This window comes from Oratosquilla oratoria, chromosome 20, assembly GCF_046742065.1.
Source record: "Oratosquilla oratoria isolate Oo_2021 chromosome 20, ASM4674206v1, whole genome shotgun sequence".
NCBI classification, from domain to species: Eukaryota; Metazoa; Arthropoda; class Malacostraca; order Stomatopoda; family Squillidae; genus Oratosquilla; species Oratosquilla oratoria.
Window position 1 is genome coordinate 43,346,761 of NC_134796.1, and position 19,476 is coordinate 43,366,236.

Sequence of the window (19,476 nt, forward strand, 5' to 3'; positions counted from 1 at the left end):
TTTCTGGTGCCAGATCCCCCTTATGCTTGATTTAAGCTTTTGGCGCCAAGTTCCTCTTAAGCTTAATTGCAGCCTTTGGCTCCAAGCCCGGCTTAAGCTTAAACTAAGCACTTGGCACCAGGTCCCGCTTAAGTTCAACTTAACTTTCTGGTTCCGCTTAGCCATGATTTAAGCCTTTGTCGCCAGGTTCCTCTTAAGCTTAATTTAAGCCTTTGGCCTCAGTCCCCGCTTAAGCTTAATCTAAGCATCTTAGTTGTCTTCGTTCGTTTTTGCTAAGAATGTTGCCTCACTATTTTCATTCACAATTTTTTTTATCAATTAGTAATTTGCTTAGCTATTCGTATTTATCAGTATGTTTATTTGTTTTACATTTATTTGTTTATTAATTTATTTATGTGTTTATGTATTCAATTATTTATTCATTTGTTTATTTATTAATCTTATATATTTATTTATTCATTTATCTAATTCAATTATTCATTTACATATTTATTTATTCATACATTTATTTGTGTATCTAGTCATTCATTTATTTACTTACATTTATTCATTAATTTATTTATTTATTTTTATTTAAGGTAAATATTCTCTATCTTGGTCTGCTTGTTGTCTAGTATCGGAGTATGCTGGTATATCGCATACTCATGGTCTTGCGCGAACTCTCAGTTCCGTCGAGAGAGAGAGGGGGAGGGGGGAGGGGGAAGGGGGGAGGGGGGAGGGGGGAGGGGGATGGGGGGAGGGGGAAGGGGGTGGGGGAGACAAGAGCTGGCGATACATGGCGCCCACGTGGCTCCATCGGCAAGATCAAGAAATGCTGAGGGACGCTTGGATTGCCATGTCTTTTTATTTCTTTACACACACACTTACTTACACACACACACACACACACACACACACACACACACACACACACACACACACACACGACTCGGTGGCGCACACGACTCGGTGGCGCAGTTGGTAGAACGATGAACTACTAGCATGGTGGTGCGCATAGTGCTTGGTTCGAATCCTGCCCAGGGCCGAAATTATTTCGGTACAGCTGCGCTTCTGGTCGTTACTCTGACTCTCGTGGGCGGGGAGTTGGGGGTGTGTGTGTGTGTAAGGTCATAGCATTACCCATAGATCGGACCTACGAGCTCTGAGCTCTCTTCCAGGAGGGAAATAGCTGTCGATCACGAGTCCAACACGTGATCCAAAAGACCAAGTGAATACACACACACACACACACACACACGAGCGCGCACACGCGCTCACACATGCAAATAGAAGTGTAGACTTGTGGAGCTAAAGAATGAACTTTCACTTTTAAGATTAATCAGAGCTATAGTGTACTATGAATGTGTGTGTGTATAATATATATATATATATATATATATATATATATATGTATATATATATACACATATATATATACATATATATATATATTCATAAGTGTGTGTGTTTGTGTGTGTGTGTGTGTATACGTACGTAATATATATAATATATAAAATATTTATCTGTTGTTGGCTTTGTGAGCACTCTAAATTTCCTTGGCATTTGCTCACTGTTGAGATTAACATGGACCCCTTTTTCCTGTGTTACTTCCTGTAGGTGTGCCTTCTCATGCCTCCCGCTCCTCTTCTCTCTTGTTTCTGCTCTTATGTTGTCTTTTCTTCACCGGTTCGTGTGTGATTCACCATGGTCTTGGATCCCGTGTTAGGCTCGTGATCGACAGTGTTCATGTGTGTGTTTGTGTTGCCCCTGGATGGTCTGTCATATCTGAGCTCTTGCCAGTCCACCTGTTTAATTGAATAGTAATGATAATAATGATAATAATGATTATATTAATAATAACGATGATAATGATAATGATATTACTACTACTACTACTACTACTACTACTACTACTACTACTACTACTACTACTACTACTTCCACCACCACCGCTACTACTGCTAATACTACTACTACTAATAGTAATAATAACAGTAGTGATGTAGATAATAATAAGAGTAATTATGTTAATGTTAAAGATAATTATGATAATATTCATACATCTATATGTATGCCTGTGTTTATATATATATATATATATATATATATATATATATATACATACATACATACATATATATGTATTTTGCAGAAAAAAACACTGGTAAATAGGAAACGTAGTCCGAACGTTTTCGTCTATTTAAGACATCATCAAGGGAATACAGTAAAGGAGATACAGACAGTATATATACAGAGGTAAAAATATTTTAGGGAACACGGAAAGATGTGTCACACAAGCCTGAGCAAATTACCAACAGCCCTCAGGTCACAGGTGGACCAAATGTCCATCTGTGACCTGAGGGCTGTTGGTAATTTCCTTAGGCTTGTGTGACACATCTTTCCGTGTTCCCTGAAATATTTTTACCTCTGTATATATGTCTGTATCTCCTTTACTGTATTCCCTTGATGATGTCTTAAATAGACGAAAACGTTCGGACTACGGTTCTTATTTACCAGTGATTTTTTCTGCAAAATATATATGTATGTATGTATGTATGTATGTATGTATATATGTATACATATATATATATATATACATATACATATATATATATATATATATATATATATACATATATGTGTGTGTGTGTGTGTGTGTGTGTGTGTGTGTGTGTGTGTGTGTGTGTGTGTAAGTATGCATGTATGTATGAATTTACATATAAGAGAAAATATAAGGTCACTTTCTCCCTTTGTCTTACCCTTTGTCCTCGACTCTCACGCTCTTACTCTCGCACGTGTACACTCATGCTCACACGTGTGCACACGGGTATGTGCACATATGTGTACATTCCCAAATATACAGAGTAATGTACATTTACATGTTAACTAACATATAGATCCGCATCTACAAATGCACAAACACGTACCCATTTGAATATACACACATACTCACATATACAAACATTCACACTGTATACAAACTTACACACACACACACACACAGCATATATACATAGAGAAAATGAAAAGTAGCAAAGACATGAAAATACAGTCACACATTCATCCACACGAACATGAACACACACACAAGAACACACACACACACACACACACACACACACACACACACACACACACACACACACACACACACACACACACACACACACGTTTGCCCATACATCCACAAAAAACTACATATGCACGTAATGCAGAAACACACTCACATGACATGAATAGTTTTGTACGTATTCGCGTGAATGCATGTGCGTGTGTGTGTGTGTGTGTGCGTGCGCGCGCATGCATGTGTGTGTGCATGTGCGTGTGTGTGTGTGTGTGTGTGGTGAACATCTTCCTCTGAACAACGAGTCCATTTTTCAGCTGTCTTTTTACTTGAATTTTATTGATTACAAGATACAATACTTTCGTGGGTCTCTACATCCTTAGAAGTCAAGTACTTTACTTTCTTTACAAATTAGTAGTAATTACATAGATGTTCACGGAATATATACAATTGCTGCTCAAAGGGAAAATATACATACACATACATAATTTAGCGTCCAGTCTAATTTGAGTGCATAATGTGCTAGAAGGAACTCCACAGATGGTTTACTTGTTTGGTGCGATCGAGGGTTGGGGGTCATATCAGTGTGTGTATGTCTTTGTGTGTGCGTGTGTGTGTGTGTGTGTGTGTGTGTGTGTGTGTGTGTGTGTGTGTGTGTGTGTGTGTGTGTGTGTGTGTGTGTGTGTTGACCAACGGGTCCGTTTTGTAGCCGTTATTGGCGTCCACTGAAGACTGTCCGATCCTACAAAGACTAGCCTAAGCGTAAACCGAGACGCAGGCGACACAGGTGACATAGGCGACGTAGCACAGAGACGCAGGCAGACTTCCTGTTGAGCAAAATTGAAGTCCAGTTTGAACTTTTCTTTCTCTTGAAACACCTCAGCATCTCAAGTTAGAGAGAAGTTCAGACAGTACTTCAGTTCAGCAGCAGGAAGTCTGCTTTTGCTCTGTGCTGTGCCGCCTGTGCCGCCTGCGTCGCCTCTAAGTCTCGGTCCTGCAGCAAGACTCCTCTCGCACTAACCTTAACCCAGGCGTCCACCACGCGCGGTGTCGTAACTCGAAGAGCTCCAACAGCTGCCGAAGTCTTTCTCTTCGAAGGACTTCTTACCAACAGCTGAGACCACGAAGATTCTCACTTAACCTTCAGAATCCTTTGGTCCTCCAAATGGACTTGAAGAACCCTGAGGAAAGGTGTCCGTCGAGGGGGTAATTGTCCAGCTGGAGGATTCCTGTCATACCAGGAGAGAGAGAGAGAGAGAGAGAGAGGGAGCGAGAGGGCCGAAGTAGGTGCAAGTGTATCGCGCGAAATCGAGTTTTTGTGGTTCTATGGAGTTCTTTGCCATGACCTCTGAACAACGTTTATCCTCTTTCTCCTCTTCCTCCTCCTCCTCCTCCTCCTCTTACTCCTACTCCCTCTCCTTTTCCTCCTCTTCTTCCTCCTACTCTTCCTCCTCCTCATCATCATCCTCTTCTTGCTCCTCTCGCTCCTCCTCCTCTACTTCCTCTTGGACCTCCTCTTCCTCCCCTTCTTCCTCGTCCTTCTCCTCCTCATCATTATTCCCTTTCTTATCTTCCACTTCCTCCTCTTCTTCCTCCTCCTCCTCCTCTTCCTCCTTCTCTTCCTCGTCCTCTTCCTCCTCTTCTTGCTCCTCTTCCTCCTCCTCCTCTACTTCCTCTTGGTTCTCCTCTTTCTCTTCTTCCTCGTCCTTATCCTCCTCCTCCTCCCTCTCTTTATTCTCCTCCTTTTCCTCCTCCTGTTCTTCCTCCTCCTCCTCCTCCTCTTTCTTCTCCTCCTTCACCACCCTTTCTCTTTCCTATTCTTGTTATCTATCATACATTATCTTTCCTAGTCACATCTACCTCAACCCCCCCTCTCTCTCTCTCTCTCTCTCTCTCTCTCTCTCTCTCTCTCTCTCTCTCTCTCTCTCTCTCTCACACACACACACACACACACACACACACACACACACACACACACACACACACACACACACACACGCACACACACACATACACACACACTTTCTCTCTCTCTCTCTCTCTCTATCTATCTATCTATCTATCTATCAACCTATCTATCTATCTTTCTCACAGGAAGCAACAGCTGTCATTCTGAGGTTGATTGCAATATTCTATATGTATATATATATATATATATATATATATATATATATACAATAGATATGTATATATATATGCATATATATATATATATATATATATATATATATATATATTTATATATATAATATAATATATATGTATATATATGAATATATGTATATATACATTATATATATGTATATATATATATATATATATATATATACATACATGTGTGTGTGTGTGTATTCATCTTGGTCTTTGGATCACATGTTGGACTCGTGATCGACAGCTATTTCCTTCCCGGAAGAGAGCTCAGAGCTCGTATGACCGATCTATGGGTAATACTATGACCTTACACGCACACACACACCCAACTTCCCGCCCACGAGAGTTGGAGTAACGACTCGAAGCGCAGTGATACTGAAATTATTTCAGCCCTGGGCAGGATTCGAACCCGGACCGCCGTAGTGACAGTCCGGGACTCTACCAACCGCGCCACCGAGTCGTGTGTGTGTGTGTGTGTGTGTGTGTGTGTGTGTGTGTGTGTGTGTGTGTGTGTGTGTGTGCAATAAAACAATAGAAAATCCTTTTTAGAAAGCAATGAAGATATAAATACACGAAAGTGCTCTTCTTTGTTAGTTTAGCTTTTCTGGTAGTTAGTCTTCCATTTGTGAATACACGTTATCAGTGTTTTTTTTTTTTTTTTTTTTTTTTTTTTTTTTTTTTTTTCCTTGGGGACAATATCGTGCCAAAGAGATCAAGTCATAGGGGAGGAAAAAGAAAGAAAAAGAAAGTCACGAGGAAAGCAACAGAAGGGAGGAGGAGGAATGATAAAAGTTAAAGACTATTATATTAGACTTTATTTTTTCCATTGGAAGCGTATGTATCAACATGAACTTATATATATATATATATATATATATATATATATATATTTATATATATATATATATATATATATATATATATATATGTAGTTTCATTGTTTTTATTTCGTTCATTTATTTGTCTTTTAGATAAAATTCCATTTCATTAAACACATCCTGATCAGCGCCAAAGTAAAGGAATGAATAAGTAAACAAATCAAACAATTAGGTGCCTAATGATCAGATCTTAAGCCCCGTCTGTACTGAAATTAGGGTAGGACACGTAGTAATGGGTTGAAATTGGACAAAACTAGGTTCAAGAAGGAAATAGACAAGAACTGGTTTACCAGCAAAGTGGTAAAAAATGAGTTGTCTTAAGAGAAGGTTAACTATAACTAGGGATGAAAGGTGGTAAGGGACATGGAACTGCTAAGTGTAGGCCTTATGGTCTCTTGCAGTCTCCTCCATTTTTTATGTTCTTGTGTTCTTTACGCGTTTCTAATGTGGTTAAGTTGAGCGAAAATCAAATTAAATTTCTTGAGTTCAGGAATACGTACGATTTATGCATGTACATGTGTTTGCTAATTCTAATGTATATTTCGAATTTCGTTGAATATTATTTTTTCGACTGCTTTTATATTAAGCATTGGGTAATATGTCACTTTACTAGTATGGGGTATTGACTATAGCCACACCTCTATGGACCAGAGTTACGCAGCATTCCTTTATGATTGGAGATTAATCTCCTTTCAAAGAGGAATGCTGATCATCTAATTCAACTTGGTCTCCCACCGTTCTGCTGTCCTCCTTTAACGGTACTCATTCTATCACTCCACCTTTTTTTATGTGATATTGTCCCCAATAATAGAAACGTTGATTTATTGGGAAATGTAATACAAATTCTTTTAGGTGCACGACCGTGGCGTGTTGTACGTTACTGTAGACTGAATTCCTGAGTACATCTGTTCTGTCGGGCCGTTCATGCACTACAAGATGCTAATGTGTGATGATTTCGCATTTATGGTAACGATTCTCTACTCTGTCTTTCCTTGCGTGACGTACAACCTAGATGTGAATTTAGTGCTGTGCAGAGCTCATTGATATTGTTTCCATATGTTTCTGAGATCGCAAAGGAAACGGGAAGGAGACAGGTCACAAACAATAGTCGTCCTTGTTGCACTAATGTCGTAAGCTGCTTTTCCTTTGAGCGTTTCAACGCGAGTGATTTTTTTTTTATAATTTTGTGGTCTGTGGTCTTAAAGAATAGTTAGAACTTTTGGAAGGTAGACTGTATGCTAAAAAAATACCCATCTCAAAGTTCTGAGCATTATTTCGTAATCTAGATAGATTTATTTGTATGAAACGATCTCAACCGACCTTCTCCGTGCTAAGAAAGCCTGCTGTTGACAGGACTGTACAACAGTTTCGTTTGAATTTCATACGTCCGCCAGCGTGATAACCGAGAAGTTCCTGGGTTCAGGAGACCAGGGAAGCAGTGTTCCCAAAGTTTCGTTGGGGTGTGGGTGTAACGAAGTAGTTTTTCGTAAGTGTTATGATAACTTCGTTTTTAATCACATTCAGTGTTCCCAAATGTGCAGAAAGTGAGAATGCATCAAGATATACCGTCCAGGAATACAGTCGTGTGTTTTGATGTGCTGTGAAATGCGACAATGATCAGTTGAACAAAGTTTACGAGTGTGTTGTGGCAAGGAAATTGTTTCTGTAACGTGATTACTTTAGGAAATATTGGACAGAGTGTACTGCGCAAATGGAAACAATGACATTGAACCGGTAAGTACTTTGTGTGTCGTTGGACTGGTGAACAGTAGGCGTTAGGGCGGGAAGGGAAAGGCAGGGGCTAGTGAAGGAGGATGGGGTGGGGGTGATAGACGGGGGGGGGAGGAAGAGGTGGTGTTCGATGGGGGCAGGGGGTGGGGGTGAGTTTAGGGATAGAATGTAAACACACCTCCTCATTGCTATTCAACTTATGCCACCCTGCAGGTTGGAAGGAGTAGTGGTGTGGTGGAATGCCGTTCCGAAGAGGCTCGTCTCCGTTGTCCTATAGGACTGGATAGATTCGTTACTTGTGTTGGCAGGTAGAGAAGGGATGTTGTTAGTGGGGGCAGGGTATGCTGGTTCGTTAAGTGAGACGCTTGGTATTGTTCATGTCACTAGTGGTTGAGGTTGTACTTGGAATGTTATTTGTGGGTTCTGTTCAAGTAACATGCGAAAGCATTTTTAACTTCTTTACCGTTTTGCATTTGAAATATTTTTCGTTTCTATGGAATGGTTAGGTTAGGAGCTATTGGAGAATATAAATTGAAATTCGTTCTACAAAGGATTACAAAGGCGGAGCATGCCGACAGGAGACCTTTTGGTCCATATCTAGGTCGGATGCGAAAAACAAATCCTAATAACAATAAATAAATGAAAACTATAATGTAAGTATCCAATAAAATACATAACCTATTTTAGTGTTTTAGACTATAACGTATTGGTAACTTTGTATGTGATTTATTGGTTGTAAACGCGGGTTTAAGAAATGTTAGAAGGTTTGAAATTGCAGTTTTCCGAAATGTAGTTAAAATTGTTGGAGTTGAGATAGTATAGTGTGTACGTGTACACGTATTATGTCTTATATTATACCTGTAAGTATTATAAATACAGAACAATATCAAAATAGCCTTTATTTAGTACATTTCGCTTGTTAAACTTTATAAAACTGTAACAAGCGAAATAAAGGTAACTGCCATTTTCATACAGGTACAGGGTACCATTCCAGATGTGAAATTGGGTGTGATGCTTCGTGTTTTGGGCGTTCAAGAAGCCTTTCGACCATGTATCTCTTGCAGGTGTTCGAAGCGTAGTTTCGCAATGCTCATCAAAGGATTTCAAAGGAGCATGCCGACAGGAGACCTTTTGGTCCAGGTCGGAGGCAAAAAGAATGATAATAATAATAAATAAATAAATAAATAAAAATATAATAATATAATAAATAGAATAAGTAAATAAATAAGTAGGTAAGATTAAATAATAATCAGTTATAAGGGAGATCATGTGTTTGCTTGCATGCAAAAGCGCACGATTGACTCGTCGAAACAGAAGACGCCTTCGAGGAATTTTTTGTGATAGAAATTCATGTATGGTCTACATATGAGATAGCAAGGCAGGATTCGTCGTAATGTGTTTAAACTGGACGAACTTAGGTTTAAGAAGGAAATATGCAAGAACTGATTTATCAACAGTGGTTAAACGAATGGGACAGACTTAGCAACCATGTACTGAGTGCTGCTTACCGTAGTGATGTCAAAGAAGCAAGGGAGCTAGAGCTCTTATAAATAGCCTCTTCTCTGAATTTCTACAGTATACCGGTCATATTTATTCTTGAACATGTTGATACTTGAACTATTTACTACATTTTCCGGTAGACTATTCCATTTGTTTACTACTCTGGCGTCAAAAAAGTTACTTCTTTTGGTTGTTCTGTACCTTGTTTTCTTTAGTTTCCACTGGTGCCCTCTGGTCTCATACCTTTCTCTCAGTTCAATTTGGAGGAAGAGAGAAGAAGATGAGATGACGTTATGGATGGGGATGATAGGTGATAATGGACATAGAACTACCTAGTATAGGCCTTATGGTCTTACATTCTCCTCCATTGTTATGTTCTTATGTTTGGCAACGACCTTGTCTGGCTAATGGATGATGACTTCATCGCTGCTCACTCACCTCGTCATTGGCGTTGCCTTGCTATGTTGCAATAATAAGGCCAGTGGGATCATTTGTAGAACACACGCACGCACGTGCTTGGGTGTGGAGATATTGCAATTGAATGTTGCTACCTAACCTAACATAAGGAAACTCAACCTAACCTAACTTAACCCATGTTAGTTGGAGTGGAGATCCTGCAATTGGTGTGTGTGTGTGAGTGTGTGTACCTAGTTGTATTCTACGGGAAGGGGAGCTATGATTCGTGGTGTCCCGTCTTTGTATCTCACATCTTGTTTCGTCCAATTTGTTCCAGACATCCACCACTCTGTGTGGAAAGCTGTTTTGTTCAGATCGCTTCTATAACTGTCCTTTTTGAGTTTATTTTCATTTCCCCTTGTTTTTCTTCTATCCCACACAAAATTGCATATTACGTTCATACATTTTAATTTACAAAATTACTATTTAATTTTGTATTGCTATATTCCAACAAAGGTCGAAAGTAAAATTTTACCGTCTTCTCTATCAAAGACTTCAATTGCGTATGTGTGTGTGTGTGTTTGGGGCGGGATTTTATACAATTGAGTGTAGCGATTCTACAGCTGATCATTGTATAGGGGGAAATTCTACAATTGATCCAGCCAGTGCATTGTGGTGCCATCTCTCGATAATGATACAGCAGAAACGTCAAACTTTTTGTATCAGCTGTACAGGACATCCTGGTTAATTGTGCGGCGTCGGAACTACGGTATACAGTCATGACAAAAAATAATTGAGCATTAGTTTTCACTACGTGGATATTGCATTTGTTGGTTATGATCTGACATACTAAATGTAAGGTTGTTACTTGAAAGTGTTTTATAGTTTCTTGTGTTGGGAAAAGTGCCTAAACTACCCAACATAACATAAGAATGGAGGACACTGCAAGAGACAATGAGTCCTTCATTAGGCAGTTCCATGTCCCTTACCACCTGTCATCCCTATCCATCAAATTCATCATCTCAACAAACAATCAATTATTCCAGCGTTCACTACTACATGGTTAATCTATTCCATTCGTTAACCACTTTGTTGGTAAACCAGTTCTTGCCTACTTCCTTCTTACATCTAGATTTGGCAGCGAGTGTTCAGTAACCAAAAACAAATAAACAAATAATAAAAAAAAACAGGACGGGAAATTCAGCATGTTGCAGTTAATCCTGACATATCTCAGTTTTTTATATATATAATTCATAATTACACAATGTGTCTTAATCGAGATTTCAATTTTTTCTAGTTTTTCCCTGATTAGCTGCGTCTCCTAGAGTGGCAGTGATTTGTATATTATAATGATTCCATCACTAGATGCATAAATATAACTATACACTATCTCATCTCCCATCAAGGAGTCCCCTGATTACATAAACCGATATAAGGGATTAACACAACGTGAAAGATTGAGAAACGATGTTAAAAATGGGCGTGGACGCCCGAAACATCACACGGGTGTGTCTGAATCTGAGGCTGTTTACTGTGTGTGAGTGGGGAACCCGGGAGGGGGAGGGGAGCCGGTCGGTGGAGACTAGTCTGCACGTGACTTGGGAGTTCGAGACGCTATGAGCAACGGGCACGGTGCAGTGTGCTAATGCACCGATCTGATGCATTAGGTCGAGGTCGAGCAAAGGTTGCGTGCCGTCGATTTGGACCGCATGCCAATTGGACGCGTAGGGCATAAGGTTGGGGGAAGACTGCAAGAGACCATAAGGCTTACACTAGGCAGTTCTATGTCCCTTACCACCTGTCATCCCCATACATAAATATATCTCATCTTCTCTTTTAAAATAACCAAAAGTTCCAGCGATCACCGCATAGTTACTAAGTCTATACCATTAATTAAAAAAATGTGATTTTGTTTATTGGTGTATTCATATGTTTATTCACTTATTTATCTAGTTCTTTGCTCAGGTGTAGTTCGTTGATGAGTTAATTTCTACCTGGTAAAGATTTTGTATAAAAATATATGATGCACACACACACACACACACACACACACAAAGAGCAATTACAAAATTGGCACCAACACTCTCAAAACTATCATATGAAGAGAGACTAGCAAAACTTGAGCTACAGACATTAGAGCAAAGAAGAGATAGAGGAGATTTGATAACTATAGAATCATGAAAGGCATAGAGACTATTGATAGAGAGGATCTAATAAAATGGGATGATAGAAATACAAGAGGACACGGAAAGAAAATCAAGAAAGACAGCTATAGAAGAGATCTGAAAAAGAACAGCTTTTCTCACAGGGTAATAGACATTTGGAACAAGTTAGATGAGAAAGTGGTGTGTGCAAAAACAATACATGAATTTCAAAACAGTTTAGATAAAATGAGATATGAAGACGGGACACTACGAGCATAGCTCCCCTTCCCGTAAAATACAACTAGGTAAATACACACACACACACACCCTGGCACCCATTTTTCAATTTTTGTTTACGCCAACCTTAACCCATTCGCCCTAATCCGTTCAGCACTGTGGAACTCTTTTCTTAGATTTGTTCGTTTCTGTTCACTTTGTGATGATTTAGGCAATGAAAAGAGTTTTGTAAAGTTGGCGTTATCCCCCCTTCTGTCCACAGGCACAAGCCACGCACGCCAGCACATTCGCACATGCACGTACACACGCACGCACACACGCAAGTAGGGGCGCACGTACGCTTATGGACATACAAGTATGCAAGCGCACAAGTACACATACATACACACACATTTGGCCGCTCGCACTTATGCATATTTGCGTGCACTCACACACACGCGCGCGCACACACACACACACACACACACAAAGTTGGGGGTGTGTGCGTCTAAGGTCATAGCATTACCCATAGATCGGTCCTACGAGCTCTGAGCTCTCTTCCGGGAGGGAAGTAGCTGTCGATCACGAGTCCAACACGTGATCCAAAGACCAAGTGAATACACAACCTCGCGGCACAGTGGTTCGAGTTCTCGCCTGCTATTACGGCGGTCTGGGTTCGAATGTCGCCCAGGGCTGAAATAATTTCAGTATCGCTACGCAGCGGGTTGTTACTCCAACGCTTGTTTGCGGGGAGTTTGTGTGTGTAAGGTCACAGTATCACCCATAGATCGGTCATACAAGCTCTGAGCTCAAATCCGAGAGGTTAATAGCTGTCGATCGCGAGTCCAACACGTGATTCAAGACCATGGTGAATCACACACACACACACACACACACACACATACACACACACACACACACAAGCCGTTAGAGTAACAAAACTAGTGAAATACACGGACAAAATAATACTAAATATATAGCAACGCGAATGAAAAAAAATCGCGTAAAAACAGAACAAAAAGTAAGAAAACGAGAAAAAACTCCTGCTATAGAGCGTTGGTATCTCTTACGTTTCTGAGCACGTAAAGATGACGTCATCAACCGCAGCTAAACGCATACTGACGTATCATATGTTTTATATACTTGTTAGTATAATTATTGCCATTCACTTGCCATCTTTGTTTTGTATTTTCTATAACTATTTTTGTTGTATCTTGTCTCTCAATAACTTCCGTGGCATTCTAACGAGTTTTAGGAAATTAAGTATTTTGTGTAATTATTTTTGTTGTATTTTTTTTATATAAGACTCATCAAATTCAGACAAGTTTGAGAAAGTTTTGTGTTTTTTACTATTATTTTTGTTGTGTTTTTATAGCTTTCATCTCATTCTAACTAGTTTTAGGAAATTTTGTATATTATTTGTATAATTTTCATCACATTCGAACGAGATATAGGAAATTTCGTAATTTCTACCATTACTTTTTAGTGTTTTTATATAATTTTCACCACAATCTAAACAATCTTAGAAAAGTTTGCACTTTCTACAATTATTATTATTATTATTATTATTATTATTATTTTCTTAATAACTTTCATCACATACTATTTTTTTTTAAACCCGATTGTCGTGCCAAACTATTTCACCCTTATTTTTCACACGCATACACATTTTTCACACACACATACGAGTATGTGTATATATATATATATATATATATATATATATATATATATATATATATAGTATATTATTATTCTCCTCCTCCTTCTTGTGATGTATCTAGCTTCTGGGTGATGGTTGATGGAGCCCATCTTCCTAATCTGAAATACTAATCTTGGCCGTTCCGTTCGAATCCACTTAGGCCCTGTTCACACTAGCGGTTTGAACCGCGCGGGAACCGCGGCGGTACCGCATAATCAAAGTAAAATGAGCGATTATGTGTGAACGCCAAAATTTATTTGCATTGTAATGGAACTGCCGCGGTTCAAACCGCTAGTTTGAACACGGCCCTCGAGTCGTCAAGCTACATTTCATTTAGTTACCTTTAATATAGACACCTAGTTTCTAGTTTATGGTTCTTGTAGTCTTCAAGCTACATTTCATTTGATTTCTAAGATACATAGTCTTGAAGTTACGTTTCTCTTAGTTGGCTTCTAAGGTGCCTGTATAGTTTCAGAACTTATTGTATGTACTGTACGTAGTGTTGAACGTCTCGTTATGTGCTTGTTGATCAAGATAAGGGGGCGTGTCGTCTTTGAACTATGTTATTACTTTTATTACAATTGTTGTTATTATTATTATTATTATTATTATTTATCATTATTACTCTTATTATTATTACTATTATTGTTATCATTATTAATGTTATTACTGTTCATTATTATTATTATTATTATTATTATTATCATAATTATTGTCATTGTTAATGACTCCCTTCTGCCCCCCCCCCCCAGTTTGTATTTTTTTATTATTATTATTATTTTCTTTTGGTCGCTTGGAAATTGAAAATGTTTTTTCTGTAACTCACAACATTTCAAAGATGGATCCCCAGACAGCTGCCGTAAGTCTCGCTCGTTCGTTTTTTATCAGCGGGCTACAGACCTTACACATTGTTCTCGTTAATGGGGACTGATAATTTATCTCTCCACATTTTTTTTCCTCTTCACGCTCAAAACAGACTAGGTTGGCAGGCGGCCATTTACCCGGTGTCCGGTCGACCTCTCTTAAATAGAGAGAAAGAGAGAGAGAGAGAGAGAGCTCCGTAGACAAAGGCCGCAAGTGTAAAATATAAATACGAAGAGATTCTTGATGATCAGGTTAATGTGATGCAACCTAAGGATTTGTTGGATTGCTGCACAAATTGTTCACACACACACACACACACACACACACACACACACACACGACTCGATGGCGCAGTGGTAGAATTCCCGGCCGCCACTACGGTGGTCCGGGTTCGAATCCCGCCCAGGGCTGAAATAATTTCAGTATCGCTGCGCTGCGAGTCGGTACTCCAACTCTAGTGGGCGGGGAGTTGGGTGTGTGTGCCTGTAAGGTCACATCATTACCAATAGATGGTCATATATATATGAGCTCTGAGCCCTTTTCCGGGAGGGAAATAGCTGTCGATCATGAGGCCGACACGTGATCCAAGACCATGGTGAATCATACGTGTGTGTATGTGTGTGTATTATATAACTGGATACACTCCCTCCGTATGTACTTCCACATATATGTATCATTCTTGGTTCCTCAAGTGTGTGGCTGATTGTTAAGAACAAAATAGAGCGGAACAGAAATGTCTACGTGTCCTCTGAATTAGAATACGTGTTGGGTGTGTAGTGACACAGTCTTCTTCGTCTTATCGACCTGCATTGATTTGTTATCTGACGGACTAACCTGAATATTGCTACTGCTGTTTTCTAGATCAGAGACTTTGACTTGCTAGAATTTTTATTTTCCCTTACTCTGTGTTGGTTGTTCTTGGAAGCCCTCGTGGTCACGGGGACCTGCCCAGAAACGAGAGGAATAATAAAAAAAAATAGTGTTTTATCCACGTGATGTATTAAGTAGACATTTACAGGTCCCATATCTGGAATCACTGCTGTGGATTTTCGTTACTCAAAAATATTTTAATCCTGGCAATATTTTTTTTTCTTTTAATGAGGGGCTTCCGTGTACTTGTTTGAATTATATTTTTTCTTCAAAAACAAAATTCTTAAGTAATCCACCTTCTTTTACTGGTATGAAGCTGCCTTGATAGTACTTTCACTTGACTTTAGAAAACAACGAAGGACCATAAATTGTTATGTGCGGGTGAACTCACAGAAATAATATCCAACTTCCGTCACTCGTTCAATAACACAATACATGCATCCCCAATACACATTTCACAACTTGTGGGAAGATGATATTGAGAAGGCAGTCACGTCTTCGGGAGAGATCCCGACAAGGTGGAGAGAAATTGCACAAGACGGGCGAAGATGGAGTAGACTGGCTATTTCTTAACTTGGTGATGTTGAAATTAATCTTAGGGATCACTGGGAACTGCTGAATACATGGTGGTACTTCACTTTCCTAAATTCTTCTAGTAATCAGACGTTTAGTACGTGCTACACTACCTAGACCTGACTACTACGGGGGTGCCCAAAGGGTCGGAGAGAAGTCTACAGATGACCCGAAGTCCACCGGAATTAAGTATACGTGTATGCAACATGTATAAATGAACAAGGACATTTGTTGCATATGCATTTTACACGGCTTGCTTTGATGACGTCACCAAAGCAACCGACATTGGCCTGTTCTCGCCCGATAGGAAATCTAATGCTGGATGTTGTGTATTCTTCCACGTGTACAGATCGTGAGGGAATATAGCCAAGACCTTCACTCCTTCCGTTGACTAATGATGTGGGAAGTGAGAAACCCCTGTCAATTGCATTTTATTTATTTTATTTATTTATTTAATTTGTTTATTTATTTATTTATTTTGTCGACATTTGGGTTGTTTCTCCGCCTGGCCAGGGCCGTCGGGAACCAACGCGACACAGCCAGCATCGGGTCCCGGGAACCGAACTCATGACCACCTGTTCATGAGCTCGACACGGTATCCACTGGGCTACCGCGCGACGTATCAGTGACAATCATTAGACCCCAGTAATGATATAAAGTGTGGGAAGTTCCTAGTGCACACGCAGCTACAGACATCTCGGTTTACGTCAGTGGTTCACATCCTCTAATGTCCCCGAATTAACATTTAGTATAGTTATGTCGTGTGGTGGTTTTTATGTTCTTTTTTTTTTTCAAATCTTTGTCACAGAGTAATGTAAGTTTTGTTTCACACTCGATGAGAACATCTTCAGCTGTCCCAAGCCCCAGGTGCCTTTCACCACACAGTCCTCCTCTCTCTCTCTTCTTCTTCTTCTTCTTCTTCTTTTTCTTCTTCCTTTTCCCCCTCCTCCCTCTCTCTCTCTCTCTCTCTCTCTCTCTCTCTCTCTCTCTCTCTCTCTCTCTCTCTCTCTCTCTCTCTCTCTCTCTCTCTCTCTCTTCCTCCTTTACCCTCTCCTCCCTCCTCCCATCTCTCTCCCTCTTTCTCTTTTTCTCTTCCTCCTTTCCCCTCTCCTCCCTCCCCCTACTCTCTCTCGCGCGCTCGCTCGCATTTGTTTCAAACTGGGCGCGCGCGCGCGCATGTGTGTGTGTGTGTGTGTGTGTTCCTATCGAATACGTGAGGCCTTGAACGAATATATAATTTACCTGAGATTCGCATTTTCCCAGAGGAAACGCCGCATGTTCTCACGGTCGCCTTTGACGATGGGTTTTCCAGCGACGAGCCATTATTCTCTAAGTACGTGTATATGGTAAGGAATCTACGCCATGAGGCGCTGAGTAGCTGCGGCCGAAGCCGTCATCACCTTTGCCCTATGTAGAATGGGCGAGTGGAAGGTTGGTGAGGTAAAAACAGATATATTTTGGAATTTTATTTCTGATCTTTCGACATCACCAAGACGAAACGTCAGGGAATAAAATTTCAACAATTTCCTTTGTTTACCTCACCACCCAATCAATCATCTGCCCCATCATGCGCTTGAACTGTTGGGGCAGGAAATTAATGGTCCCTGCTGGGAATCGGAGAGGAGTGCGGGACTCGAAACCCTAACCAAGCGAATACGAGACCAGCACGCGTCCGATGACGTCACCAATCCGAGGAGATGGCCGGTGAGAAACGGTGGTATTCTTTAAAATAATTCTTTCCTTATATAAATCTTGTATAAATCATTTTAAGGGAAATATTTATATAAGATTTTTTTTTTTTTTTTTTTTTTTTTTTTTTTTTTTTTTTAAGAATATCACCGTAAGACTCTTACGGTGGTATTCTTAAAAAATATATCTTTCCTTGTATAAATCTTTCCCTTCAAAGGATTTATATAAGGGAATTCTTTTTTTAAGAAAACCACCGAAAATGTTTATGAATCTCGACCATTTTTAAGATTTGTCTTAAACCGATTTAGGTTTAACAGGACCTCTAAGTCCTTCAGTATTTTGCGGGTTAGAGCGTCCATGCTTGCGGCGGAGGTCAAGGAGACTGCAGTTCGAATCATGCCCCCAGCGAGTTGGACCAAGGGCATGGCTAATTAAATTCCACACTACAAAGTCCTCTGTAAGGGGTACCGTTCTAACCTCCTGATAGGAGGGAAGTTCGCGACGTGAAGCCGAATCTTCATCAATATTGTTATTATTTTGATCATATTGTTATTATTATTGTTATTGCTGTTGTTAATATTATTACTGTTGATAATGCTTATTATTATTATTGTTTTTAATATCATTGTTATTATTGTTATTATTAATTATTATTATTATTATTAAAATAACCACAGGGAAAGAGAAATAGTGCTCTATTCTGGGACCTTGAGCTGCCCAACAAAAAACAACAACAGCGACAAAAATTGACCACCACAACAACAACAACAATAAAGTCCCTCTTTCTGACTGCCAGCAGTTGTGTCGTCTAACCGCCCTAAATCCGCTCGAGCGTGCTGCGGGTAATATATGGGTCCCATTATTTGCCTTTCGGCAGCGCGCGCAAACCTACTCTGGCGTTGTTTTGTCTCGTCGTCCTGCCCGCCTTCCGGTGGGATCAGCTGATTCAGAAACATCTTGTTTCTTAGAGCTTTGCCAAAGATTAACTCGATTTTTTTTTGTCTTTGTTTTTTCTTTTGTTTTCTTTCGTTTTCTCCCTTATCGTTTATTGTGTTTCTTTTTCTGTTTTGTGTTTTTCTTTTAGTTGTCTGTCGTTTTCTTGTTTATTTTTGACGTTTTCTTTTGTTTTCGTTTTTTTTCCCTTTCTTTTTCTTTTCTATTTCATTATTTCTTTTCTTTTTCTTTTTTAGTTTCCCTCAATATTCTTTCTCGTTTTTTATTTTACGTTCGTATTGATTCTTTATAATTTTCTTTGTTATTTTCTTTACCTGGTATTTATTCTTTATTTTTTCTTTAATTTCCTTTACTTTTGCAAAGGGCTATAGAGTTCGGGTTCTTTACTTTGAACATGTGACGGTGACAGAGTTATCGCCACATGTCATCTTGGCCTGCAGCCAGGCTGGTGACCAGATTTCTCGAGCGGGAATATTCTAGAATCTAGACAGTAGCTGAAATTATACTAGATTGGTAAAATATATGCTAAATATTTTATTCCTCTTAATACATTCGGTTTCTGTTACACACACACACACACACACACACACACATATATATATTTGCAGAAACCATAAAGAAATCAAAGAACGGAATACTCCTACAGAACGTTCTCGTCTATTAAGACTGAAGATGTCTTGATAGACGAAAACGTTCAATATTCCGTTCTTTGATTTCCTTTTTTCTGTATGTATATATATATATATATAATTGTTTAAGTAATAT

General features: G+C 39.4%; 1 protein-coding gene across 12 annotated transcripts in view; it reads left to right on the forward strand.

Annotated features, from left to right (window-relative positions):
- LOC143036506 (uncharacterized) overlaps window positions 1-19,476 on the forward strand; it is a 353,579-nt gene that overhangs the window by 210,366 nt on the left and 123,737 nt on the right. For 2 of the 12 annotated variants that reach the window (XM_076203940.1, XM_076203941.1), the window contains exon 1: window positions 7,507-7,806. The exons of the other annotated variants lie outside the window; for them this stretch is intronic. The gene's annotated coding sequence lies outside the window, so the exon portion shown is untranslated. Of the gene's footprint in view, window positions 1-7,506; window positions 7,807-19,476 lie in introns of those variants that run through there. 12 annotated transcript variants of the gene reach the window in all.